The 13,041-nt window shown below is 45.2% G+C and overlaps 2 protein-coding genes across 4 annotated transcripts in view; one reads left to right on the forward strand and one right to left on the reverse strand.

Annotated features, from left to right (window-relative positions):
- The window catches only part of NCDN (neurochondrin), a 28,294-nt gene extending 17,348 nt beyond the window's left edge, over positions 1-10,946 (reverse strand). Inside the window, exon 1 of one of the 2 annotated variants that reach the window (XM_056557203.1) lies at positions 10,808-10,946. The gene's annotated coding sequence lies outside the window, so the exon portion shown is untranslated. Of the gene's footprint in view, positions 1-10,579; positions 10,754-10,807 lie in introns of those variants that run through there. The other variant, XM_056557204.1, reaches the window with a different exon arrangement.
- Positions 10,901-13,041, forward strand: part of KIAA0319L (KIAA0319 like) — a 127,720-nt gene continuing 125,579 nt past the window's right edge. Inside the window, exon 1 of one of the 2 annotated variants that reach the window (XM_056557201.1) lies at positions 10,901-10,967. The gene's annotated coding sequence lies outside the window, so the exon portion shown is untranslated. Of the gene's footprint in view, positions 10,968-11,013; positions 11,167-13,041 lie in introns of those variants that run through there. The other variant, XM_056557200.1, reaches the window with a different exon arrangement.

Here is a 13,041-nt window from a genome sequence, read left to right on the forward strand (position 1 = left end):
AATGTCACCAGTGGGCACAGTAACCAGCAAATAACCCTGTACAAATACCCTTGTAGATGAAGCGCCCCAATATGTCACCGGTGGGCACAGTAACCAGCTGAAAACCCTTTACACATCCCTTATATATAATATAAACCCCAATGTCACCTGTGGGCACAGTAACCAGCTAATAGCCCTTCACACATTCCTTGTAGATGACGCGCCCCAATAAGTCAAGTAACCAGTGAATAACCCTTTACACATCCCTTATATATAACATACATCCCAATATATCACCTGTGGGCACAGTAACCAGCTGAAAACCCTTCACATATCCCTTATATATAACATACACCCCAATATGTCACCGGTGGGCACAGTAACCAGCGACTAGCCCTTCACACATCCCTTGTAGATGACGCGCCCCAATATGTCACTGGTGGGCACAGTAACCAACTAATAGCCCTTCACACATCCCTTGTAGATGACGCGCCCCAATATGTCACCGGTGGGCACAGTAACCAGCTAATAGCCCTTCACACATCCCTTATATATAACATACACCCCAATATATCACGGGTGGGCACAGTAACCAGCTAATAGCCCTTCACACATCCCTTATATATAACATACACCCCAATATATCACCGGTGGGCACAGTAACCAGCTAATAGCCCTTCACACATCCCTTATATATAACATACACCCCAATATATCACCGGTGGGCACAGTAACCAGCTAATAGCCCTTCACACATCCCTTATATATAACATACACCCCAATATATCACCGGTGGGCACAGTAACCAGCTAATAGCCCTTCACACATCCCTTATATATAACATACACCCCAATATATCACCGGTGGGCACAGTAACCAACTAATAGCCCTTCACACATCCCTTATATATAACATACACCCCAATATATCACCGGTGGGCACAGTAACCAGCTAATAGCCCTTCACACATCCCTTCTAGATAACATACACCCCAATATGTCACCGGTGGGCACAGTAACCAGCTAATAGCCCTTCACACATCCCTTATATATAACATACACCCCTATATGTCACCGGTGGGCACAGTAACCAGCTAATAGCCCTTCACACATCCCTTGTAGATGACGCGCCCCAATATGTCACCGGTGGGCACAGTAACCAGCTAATAGCCCTTCACACATTCCTTATATATAACATACACCCCAATATGTCACCGGTGGGCACAGTAACCAGCTAATAGCCCTTCACACATCCCTTATATATAACATACACCCCAATATGTCACCGGTGGGCACAGTAACCAGCTAATAGCCCTTCACACATCCCTTGTAGATGACGCGCCCCAATATGTCACCGGTGGGCACAGTAACCAGCTAATAGCCCTTCACACATCCCTTATATATAACATACACCCCAATATGTCACCGGTGGGCACAGTAACCAGCTAATAGCCCTTCACACATGCCTTATATATAACATACACCCCAATATATCACCGGTGAGCACAGTAACCAACTAATAGCCCTTCACACATCCCTTGTAGATGACGCGCCCCAATATGTCACCGGTGGGCACAGTAACCAGCTAATAGCCCTTCACACATCCCTTATATATAACATACACCCCAATATGTCACCGGTGGGCACAGTAACCAGCTAATAGCCCTTCACACATCCCTTATATATAACATACACCCCAATATGTCACCGGTGGGCACAGTAACCAGCTAATAGCCCTTCACACATCCCTTATATATAACATACACCCCTATATGTCACCGGTGGGCACAGTAACCAGCTAATAGCCCTTCACACATCCCTTGTAGATGACGCGCCCCAATATGTCACCGGTGGGCACAGTAACCAGCTAATAGCCCTTCACACATTCCTTATATATAACATACACCCCAATATGTCACCGGTGGGCACAGTAACCAGCTAATAGCCCTTCACACATCCCTTATATATAACATACACCCCAATATGTCACCGGTGGGCACAGTAACCAGCTAATAGCCCTTCACACATCCCTTATATATAACATACACCCCAATATGTCACCGGTGGGCACAGTAACCAGCTAATAGCCCTTCACACATCCCTTATATATAACATACACCCCAATATGTCACCGGTGGGCACAGTAACCAGCTAATAGCCCTTCACACATCCCTTCTATATAACATACACCCCAATATGTCACCGGTGGGCACAGTAACCAGCTAATAGCCCTTCACACATCCCTTATATATAACATACACCCCAATATGTCACCGGTGGGCACAGTAACCAGCTAATAGCCCTTCACACATTCCTTATATATAACATACACCCCAATATGTCACCGGTGGGCACAGTAACCAGCTAATAGCCCTTCACACATCCCTTATATATAACATACACCCCAATATGTCACCGGTGGGCACAGTAACCAGCTAATAGCCCTTCACACATCCCTTGTAGATGACGCGCCCCAATATGTCACCGGTGGGCACAGTAACCAGCTAATAGCCCTTCACACATCCCTTATATATAACATACACCCCAATATGTCACCGGTGGGCACAGTAACCAGCTAATAGCCCTTCACACATCCCTTGTAGATGACGCGCCCCAATATGTCACCGGTGGGCACAGTAACCAGCTAATAGCCCTTCACACATCCCTTATATATAACATACACCCCAATATATCACCGGTGGGCACAGTAACCAGCTAATAGCCCTTCACACATCCCTTATATATAACATACACCCCAATATATCACCGGTGGGCACAGTAACCAGCTAATAGCCCTTCACACATCCCTTATATATAACATACACCCCAATATATCACCGGTGGGCACAGTAACCAGCTAATAGCCCTTCACACATCCCTTATATATAACATACACCCCAATATATCACCGGTGGGCACAGTAACCAACTAATAGCCCTTCACACATCCCTTATATATAACATACACCCCAATATATCACCGGTGGGCACAGTAACCAGCTAATAGCCCTTCACACATCCCTTCTATATAACATACACCCCAATATGTCACCGGTGGGCACAGTAACCAGCTAATAGCCCTTCACACATCCCTTATATATAACATACACCCCTATATGTCACCGGTGGGCACAGTAACCAGCTAATAGCCCTTCACACATCCCTTGTAGATGACGCGCCCCAATATGTCACCGGTGGGCACAGTAACCAGCTAATAGCCCTTCACACATTCCTTATATATAACATACACCCCAATATGTCACCGGTGGGCACAGTAACCAGCTAATAGCCCTTCACACATCCCTTATATATAACATACACCCCAATATGTCACCGGTGGGCACAGTAACCAGCTAATAGCCCTTCACACATCCCTTGTAGATGACGCGCCCCAATATGTCACCGGTGGGCACAGTAACCAGCTAATAGCCCTTCACACATCCCTTATATATAACATACACCCCAATATGTCACCGGTGGGCACAGTAACCAGCTAATAGCCCTTCACACATGCCTTATATATAACATACACCCCAATATATCACCGGTGAGCACAGTAACCAACTAATAGCCCTTCACACATCCCTTGTAGATGACGCGCCCCAATATGTCACCGGTGGGCACAGTAACCAGCTAATAGCCCTTCACACATCCCTTATATATAACATACACCCCAATATGTCACCGGTGGGCACAGTAACCAGCTAATAGCCCTTCACACATCCCTTATATATAACATACACCCCAATATGTCACCGGTGGGCACAGTAACCAGCTAATAGCCCTTCACACATCCCTTATATATAACATACACCCCTATATGTCACCGGTGGGCACAGTAACCAGCTAATAGCCCTTCACACATCCCTTGTAGATGACGCGCCCCAATATGTCACCGGTGGGCACAGTAACCAGCTAATAGCCCTTCACACATTCCTTATATATAACATACACCCCAATATGTCACCGGTGGGCACAGTAACCAGCTAATAGCCCTTCACACATCCCTTATATATAACATACACCCCAATATGTCACCGGTGGGCACAGTAACCAGCTAATAGCCCTTCACACATCCCTTATATATAACATACACCCCAATATGTCACCGGTGGGCACAGTAACCAGCTAATAGCCCTTCACACATCCCTTATATATAACATACACCCCAATATGTCACCGGTGGGCACAGTAACCAGCTAATAGCCCTTCACACATCCCTTATATATAACATACACCCCTATATGTCACCGGTGGGCACAGTAACCAGCTAATAGCCCTTCACACATCCCTTGTAGATGACGCGCCCCAATATGTCACCGGTGGGCACAGTAACCAGCTAATAGCCCTTCACACATTCCTTATATATAACATACACCCCAATATGTCACCGGTGGGCACAGTAACCAGCTAATAGCCCTTCACACATCCCTTATATATAACATACACCCCAATATGTCACCGGTGGGCACAGTAACCAGCTAATAGCCCTTCACACATCCCTTATATATAACATACACCCCAATATGTCACCGGTGGGCACAGTAACCAGCTAATAGCCCTTCACACATCCCTTATATATAACATACACCCCAATATGTCACCGGTGGGCACAGTAACCAGCTAATAGCCCTTCACACATCCCTTCTATATAACATACACCCCAATATGTCACCGGTGGGCACAGTAACCAGCTAATAGCCCTTCACACATCCCTTATATATAACATACACCCCAATATGTCACCGGTGGGCACAGTAACCAGCTAATAGCCCTTCACACATTCCTTATATATAACATACACCCCAATATGTCACCGGTGGGCACAGTAACCAGCTAATAGCCCTTCACACATCCCTTATATATAACATACACCCCAATATGTCACCGGTGGGCACAGTAACCAGCTAATAGCCCTTCACACATGCCTTATATATAACATACACCCCAATATATCACCGGTGAGCACAGTAACCAACTAATAGCCCTTCACACATCCCTTGTAGATGACGCGCCCCAATATGTCACCGGTGGGCACAGTAACCAGCTAATAGCCCTTCACACATCCCTTATATATAACATACACCCCAATATGTCACCGGTGGGCACAGTAACCAGCTAATAGCCCTTCACACATCCCTTATATATAACATACACCCCAATATGTCACCGGTGGGCACAGTAACCAGCTAATAGCCCTTCACACATCCCTTATATATAACATACACCCCTATATGTCACCGGTGGGCACAGTAACCAGCTAATAGCCCTTCACACATCCCTTGTAGATGACGCGCCCCAATATGTCACCGGTGGGCACAGTAACCAGCTAATAGCCCTTCACACATTCCTTATATATAACATACACCCCAATATGTCACCGGTGGGCACAGTAACCAGCTAATAGCCCTTCACACATCCCTTATATATAACATACACCCCAATATGTCACCGGTGGGCACAGTAACCAGCTAATAGCCCTTCACACATCCCTTATATATAACATACACCCCAATATGTCACCGGTGGGCACAGTAACCAGCTAATAGCCCTTCACACATCCCTTATATATAACATACACCCCAATATGTCACCGGTGGGCACAGTAACCAGCTAATAGCCCTTCACACATCCCTTCTATATAACATACACCCCAATATGTCACCGGTGGGCACAGTAACCAGCTAATAGCCCTTCACACATCCCTTATATATAACATACACCCCAATATGTCACCGGTGGGCACAGTAACCAGCTAATAGCCCTTCACACATTCCTTATATATAACATACACCCCAATATGTCACCGGTGGGCACAGTAACCAGCTAATAGCCCTTCACACATCCCTTATATATAACATACACCCCAATATGTCACCGGTGGGCACAGTAACCAGCTAATAGCCCTTCACACATCCCTTGTAGATGACGCGCCCCAATATGTCACCGGTGGGCACAGTAACCAGCTAATAGCCCTTCACACATCCCTTATATATAACATACACCCCAATATGTCACCGGTGGGCACAGTAACCAGCTAATAGCCCTTCACACATCCCTTGTAGATGACGCGCCCCAATATGTCACCGGTGGGCACAGTAACCAGCTAATAGCCCTTCACACATCCCTTATATATAACATACACCCCAATATATCACCGGTGGGCACAGTAACCAGCTAATAGCCCTTCACACATCCCTTATATATAACATACACCCCAATATATCACCGGTGGGCACAGTAACCAGCTAATAGCCCTTCACACATCCCTTATATATAACATACACCCCAATATATCACCGGTGGGCACAGTAACCAGCTAATAGCCCTTCACACATCCCTTATATATAACATACACCCCAATATATCACCGGTGGGCACAGTAACCAACTAATAGCCCTTCACACATCCCTTATATATAACATACACCCCAATATATCACCGGTGGGCACAGTAACCAGCTAATAGCCCTTCACACATCCCTTCTATATAACATACACCCCAATATGTCACCGGTGGGCACAGTAACCAGCTAATAGCCCTTCACACATCCCTTATATATAACATACACCCCTATATGTCACCGGTGGGCACAGTAACCAGCTAATAGCCCTTCACACATCCCTTGTAGATGACGCGCCCCAATATGTCACCGGTGGGCACAGTAACCAGCTAATAGCCCTTCACACATTCCTTATATATAACATACACCCCAATATGTCACCGGTGGGCACAGTAACCAGCTAATAGCCCTTCACACATCCCTTATATATAACATACACCCCAATATGTCACCGGTGGGCACAGTAACCAGCTAATAGCCCTTCACACATCCCTTGTAGATGACGCGCCCCAATATGTCACCGGTGGGCACAGTAACCAGCTAATAGCCCTTCACACATCCCTTATATATAACATACACCCCAATATGTCACCGGTGGGCACAGTAACCAGCTAATAGCCCTTCACACATCCCTTATATATAACATACACCCCAATATGTCACCGGTGGGCACAGTAACCAGCTAATAGCCCTTCACACATCCCTTATATATAACATACACCCCTATATGTCACCGGTGGGCACAGTAACCAGCTAATAGCCCTTCACACATCCCTTGTAGATGACGCGCCCCAATATGTCACCGGTGGGCACAGTAACCAGCTAATAGCCCTTCACACATTCCTTATATATAACATACACCCCAATATGTCACCGGTGGGCACAGTAACCAGCTAATAGCCCTTCACACATCCCTTATATATAACATACACCCCAATATGTCACCGGTGGGCACAGTAACCAGCTAATAGCCCTTCACACATCCCTTATATATAACATACACCCCAATATGTCACCGGTGGGCACAGTAACCAGCTAATAGCCCTTCACACATCCCTTATATATAACATACACCCCAATATGTCACCGGTGGGCACAGTAACCAGCTAATAGCCCTTCACACATCCCTTCTATATAACATACACCCCAATATGTCACCGGTGGGCACAGTAACCAGCTAATAGCCCTTCACACATCCCTTATATATAACATACACCCCAATATGTCACCGGTGGGCACAGTAACCAGCTAATAGCCCTTCACACATTCCTTATATATAACATACACCCCAATATGTCACCGGTGGGCACAGTAACCAGCTAATAGCCCATCACACATCCCTTATATATAACATACACCCCAATATGTCACCGGTGGGCACAGTAACCAGCTAATAGCCCTTCACACATCCCTTGTAGATGACGCGCCCCAATATGTCACCGGTGGGCACAGTAACCAGCTAATAGCCCTTCACACATCCCTTATATATAACATACACCCCAATATGTCACCGGTGGGCACAGTAACCAGCTAATAGCCCTTCACACATCCCTTGTAGATGACGCGCCCCAATATGTCACCGGTGGGCACAGTAACCAGCTAATAGCCCTTCACACATCCCTTATATATAACATACACCCCAATATATCACCGGTGGGCACAGTAACCAGCTAATAGCCCTTCACACATCCCTTATATATAACATACACCCCAATATATCACCGGTGGGCACAGTAACCAGCTAATAGCCCTTCACACATCCCTTATATATAACATACACCCCAATATATCACCGGTGGGCACAGTAACCAGCTAATAGCCCTTCACACATCCCTTATATATAACATACACCCCAATATATCACCGGTGGGCACAGTAACCAACTAATAGCCCTTCACACATCCCTTATATATAACATACACCCCAATATATCACCGGTGGGCACAGTAACCAGCTAATAGCCCTTCACACATCCCTTCTATATAACATACACCCCAATATGTCACCGGTGGGCACAGTAACCAGCTAATAGCCCTTCACACATCCCTTATATATAACATACACCCCTATATGTCACCGGTGGGCACAGTAACCAGCTAATAGCCCTTCACACATCCCTTGTAGATGACGCGCCCCAATATGTCACCGGTGGGCACAGTAACCAGCTAATAGCCCTTCACACATTCCTTATATATAACATACACCCCAATATGTCACCGGTGGGCACAGTAACCAGCTAATAGCCCTTCACACATCCCTTATATATAACATACACCCCAATATGTCACCGGTGGGCACAGTAACCAGCTAATAGCCCTTCACACATCCCTTGTAGATGACGCGCCCCAATATGTCACCGGTGGGCACAGTAACCAGCTAATAGCCCTTCACACATCCCTTATATATAACATACACCCCAATATGTCACCGGTGGGCACAGTAACCAGCTAATAGCCCTTCACACATCCCTTATATATAACATACACCCCAATATATCACCGGTGGGCACAGTAACCAACTAATAGCCCTTCACACATCCCTTATATATAACATACACCCCAATATATCACCGGTGGGCACAGTAACCAGCTAATAGCCCTTCACACATCCCTTCTATATAACATACACCCCAATATGTCACCGGTGGGCACAGTAACCAGCTAATAGCCCTTCACACATCCCTTATATATAACATACACCCCTATATGTCACCGGTGGGCACAGTAACCAGCTAATAGCCCTTCACACATCCCTTGTAGATGACGCGCCCCAATATGTCACCGGTGGGCACAGTAACCAGCTAATAGCCCTTCACACATTCCTTATATATAACATACACCCCAATATGTCACCGGTGGGCACAGTAACCAGCTAATAGCCCTTCACACATCCCTTATATATAACATACACCCCAATATGTCACCGGTGGGCACAGTAACCAGCTAATAGCCCTTCACACATCCCTTGTAGATGACGCGCCCCAATATGTCACCGGTGGGCACAGTAACCAGCTAATAGCCCTTCACACATCCCTTATATATAACATACACCCCAATATGTCACCGGTGGGCACAGTAACCAGCTAATAGCCCTTCACACATGCCTTATATATAACATACACCCCAATATATCACCGGTGAGCACAGTAACCAACTAATAGCCCTTCACACATCCCTTGTAGATGACGCGCCCCAATATGTCACCGGTGGGCACAGTAACCAGCTAATAGCCCTTCACACATCCCTTATATATAACATACACCCCAATATGTCACCGGTGGGCACAGTAACCAGCTAATAGCCCTTCACACATCCCTTATATATAACATACACCCCAATATGTCACCGGTGGGCACAGTAACCAGCTAATAGCCCTTCACACATCCCTTATATATAACATACACCCCTATATGTCACCGGTGGGCACAGTAACCAGCTAATAGCCCTTCACACATCCCTTGTAGATGACGCGCCCCAATATGTCACCGGTGGGCACAGTAACCAGCTAATAGCCCTTCACACATTCCTTATATATAACATACACCCCAATATGTCACCGGTGGGCACAGTAACCAGCTAATAGCCCTTCACACATCCCTTATATATAACATACACCCCAATATGTCACCGGTGGGCACAGTAACCAGCTAATAGCCCTTCACACATCCCTTATATATAACATACACCCCAATATGTCACCGGTGGGCACAGTAACCAGCTAATAGCCCTTCACACATCCCTTATATATAACATACACCCCAATATGTCACCGGTGGGCACAGTAACCAGCTAATAGCCCTTCACACATCCCTTCTATATAACATACACCCCAATATATCACCGGTGGGCACAGTAACCAGCTAATAGCCCTTCACACATCCCTTATATATAACATACACCCAATATATCACCGGTGAGCACAGTAACCAGCTAATAGCCCTTCACACATGCCTTATATATAACATACACCCCAATATATCACCGGTGAGCACAGTAACCAGCTAATAGCCCTTCACACATGCCTTATATATAACATACACCCAATATATCACCGGTGAGCACAGTAAGCAGCGAATAGCCCTTCACACATCCCTTGTATATGACGTGCCCCAATATGTCACCGGTGGGCACAGTAACCAACTATAGCCCTTCTCACATCCCTTGTATATGACGTGCCCCAATATGTCACCGGAGGGCACAGTAACCAGCTAATAGCACTTCTCACATCCCTTGTATATGACGTGCCCCAATATGTGTCACCTGAAGGCCTTATGACTATGGTCAGCTATAGTCTGGCACCACAAATGGGTTTCTGCAGCCCGGGGATCAGCCCCCACTCATCTTGTTGAGCCCCCTACACGTGTCTCTTCATCAGGGGCAGCCTCCAGCTCTCCACAAGGCTGTAGATTAGGAGAGTGCCGGTATGTCCCCGTATTCACAATGCCCCGAGTACTCTATACGGAGCATGGCCCCGCCAGCATCACTTACTGAACTCTCAGGCATTAGTTCCCCGCGCTGTCCGCACTGACACTTCCCAGCTTCCGTCGCCTTTCCACAAACACATGTCTTCCGTCCTCCATTTACTACAAGACTTCCGCTTTACGGCGTCACCAATGCCAGAGGCAGGCTGAGCCCCGGGGCTACCATGGTAACTGACGCCATGCTGAGGACAGGGAAAGGAAGCCCTGGCATCAACACAAGGCGCTACTTCCGGGAGGAGGAGGGGAGGGAGCTGGCTGAGGGCAGGGGGAGGGGCTCCGGGTTTAGCTGTGGGACAGCGACAGGTACAGCAAGGCTGCTCTCCATGTCCCTGTGTGCACGACTGGCACCTCCGGGGCACTGTGCGGGTACGTATGCTGCGGGTAGATAGGATTCCAGCGTGTGGCAGGTGCAGTACTCCCCCGGTGTGGACACTTATGTGCAGTGTGTGCTGTCCCCTGCACCTGTTGTATGTGACTGTTCAGATTCATTACAAGGTGCCAGTCAGCTGAAGCCCGGGCACTTCAGTCTAAACACCAGTGGCCATATATAGGCTGGGGCTAGGTGTGTGAGCTACTAGTTCTCACATAGGATCATGGGCATTGTCATAAGAGGATAGATCTGTGAGTATATATATCATGAGGATAGATCTGTGTATATATATGAGGATAGATCTGTGGATATATATGAGGATAGATCTGTGGATATATATATGAGGATAGATCTGTGGATATATATATGAGGATAGATCTGTGGATATATATATGAGGATAGATCTGTGGATATATATATGTGGATAGATCTGTGGATATATATATGAGGATAGATCTGTGGATATATATATGAGGATAGATCTGTGGATATATATATGAGGATAGATCTGTGGATATATATATGAGGATAGATCTGTGGATATATATATATGAGGATAGATCTGTGGATATATATATATGAGGATAGATCTGTGGATATATATATATATGAGGATAGATCTGTGGATATATATATATGAGGATAGATCTATGTATATATATATATATATGAGGATAGATCTGTGGATATATATATATATATGAGGATAGATCTGTGGATATATATATATATGAGGATAGATCTGTGGATATATATATATATGAGGATAGATCTGTGGATATATATATGAGGATAGATCTGTGGATATATATATGAGGATAGATCTGTGGATATATATATGAGGATAGATCTGTGGATATATATATGAGGATAGATCTGTGGATATATATATGAGGATAGATCTGTGGATATATATATGAGGATAGATCTGTGGATATATATATGAGGATAGATCTGTGGATATATATATGAGGATAGATCTGTGGATATATATGAGGATAGATCTGTGGATATATATGAGGATAGATCTGTGGATATATATGAGGATAGATCTGTGGATTTACAGTATATGAGGATAGATCTGTGGATACATGTGAGATAGATCTGTGGATATACAGTATATGAGGATAGATCTGTGGATATATATCATGAGGATAGATCGGTGGATACATGTGAGGATAGATCTGTGGATATACAGTATATGAGGATAGATCTGTGGATATACAGTATATGAGGATAGATCTGTGGATATATATCATGAGGATAGATCTGTGGATATATATCATGAGGATAGATCTGTGGATACATGTGAGGATAGATCTGTGGATATACAGTATATGAGGATAGATCTGTGGATATACAGTATATGAGGATAGATCTGTGGATATATATCATGAGGATAGATCTGTGGATATATATCATGAGGATAGATCTGTGGATATATATCATGAGGATAGATCTGTGGATACATGTGAGGATAGATCTGTGGATATATATGAGGATAGATCTGTGGATTTACAGTATATGAGGATAGATCTGTGGATACATGTGAGGATAGATCTGTGGATATACAGTATATGAGGATAGATCTGTGGATATATATCATGAGGATAGATCGGTGGATACATGTGAGGATAGATCTGTGGATATACAGTATATGAGGATAGATCTGTGGATATACAGTATATGAGGATAGATCTGTGGATATATATCATGAGGATAGATCTGTGGATATATATCATGAGGATAGATCTGTGGATACATGTGAGGATAGATCTGTGGATATACAGTATATGAGGATAGATCTGTGGATATACAGTATATGAGGATAGATCTGTGGATATATATCATGAGGATAGATCTGTGGATAT

Source organism: Hyla sarda, chromosome 2 (assembly GCF_029499605.1).
Source record: "Hyla sarda isolate aHylSar1 chromosome 2, aHylSar1.hap1, whole genome shotgun sequence".
Classification (NCBI taxonomy): Eukaryota; Metazoa; Chordata; class Amphibia; order Anura; family Hylidae; genus Hyla; species Hyla sarda.